We start from the raw sequence: 1,403 nt of genomic DNA, 5'->3' as shown, positions 1-1,403 counted from the left end.
TCGCTGTCGTAGGGGCCTTTGGGAAGGCGAAGAGCCGTCCTCAAGGTGTTCACCCTAAACTTCACTTTCATGCTATTGAAGGTGAAGTTGACCTGTTCAACTTGGCGTCCAGGCTTGACCTCGACTTCGATAACTTCAGCAGTGAACCAAAACTGCTGAAGAAGTTCTTTCACCATGATGGGCTCATGGTTGAGTGCGAAGCTCAGCGATGACTGTTTGAGAAAGTCGGCCGCTTCTTGGTAATCCGCCTTGGATGAGGGGATATCCAACAAGGCAATGTGGTTGTTGGCCTTGAAGGATACCTCATCGAGAGAAAAGTTGACATTCTTGGCGGCCATCTGTTTGTAATAATAAGAATAAGATAAAAAGGTTGTTAGTATAAACCAAGATTGTTTGGGAGAAGAATATAAAACAAGTTTTTGAAACAATAAAAACTTCTTTTGAAAAATCCTTAAAGAAGATATAGGGTTTTTCAAGTACAGAGTGTATAAAGAAAGTAGATTATAACCAAGTAAGGGTTGGTTAAATAATCATCGTTGTTTAATGTTTTAAGAGAACAAGATTCTTAAAAATATTAAACAAAGTTCTAAGAAGAAGATAAAGAAAAGAAATATTCACCTTAATGGTTTAGAAAATAAGGTTGAGAAGTGTTTGAAGATTGAGAGAGTTCTTGCTTTAGATAAATCTTAGCAGAGGTTCGTCTAAGAATTTTGAAAGCGTAAAGAGAAAAGTGGAGAAGAAGTCTCATATTTCTAGGTAGGAGGAGAGAGAAGGAATATGAGAGAGTGAAAAGATGACGGTTCGGGAAAGTGGTCTTGATGAAAAATACCATGTTCTCATCCATGATTGGAAGGCATTAAATGAGGTAGCATAATCACAGAACCTTTTGCGCGTCTCAAAGCGTTGCGCATGGTAAATAGAGAATGTCGTCATTAATACGGTTTATTAACTATTTTCTTTTAAAAACACAAGTTTTTTTAAGAAAACGAAGAGTCATACAGTGTTTAACTAAACACTGATAAGACCGTTTAAAACGTTTTGTCACTAAAGATGAAAGACTTCAGTGAGGGTTTTAAGACATCAGTGTCAGTGATAAGAAAATCACCGAAACTGGCATTTAAAAAACATTTGGATCACTGATTGAAAAAGTTCAGTGATCATTTTTTATTTTTAAGAGGATAAGTATGAAAAATATACTTATAAATATGGTCAGTGATAAGAAGATCACTGAAACCATCTTTTAAAAACTTTTAGTCACTAAAGAAGAAAAGCTTCAGTGAAGGTTTTAAGTTTGAGAAAAAGGAAGAGTAATCATTACCTGAGATAGTAGATATATTTACTCAAAAGTTCAGTATCAGAGATAGAGCACTGAATCATTTCACTTACTGAGTTATGTTTAATAG

The sequence above is a fragment of the Cynara cardunculus genome, unplaced genomic scaffold (genome assembly GCF_001531365.2).
Source record: "Cynara cardunculus var. scolymus isolate 2C unplaced genomic scaffold, CcrdV1 Un_Scaffold_2789, whole genome shotgun sequence".
NCBI classification, from domain to species: domain Eukaryota; kingdom Viridiplantae; phylum Streptophyta; class Magnoliopsida; order Asterales; family Asteraceae; genus Cynara; species Cynara cardunculus.
Note: the sequence above shows the minus strand (reverse complement) of the source record.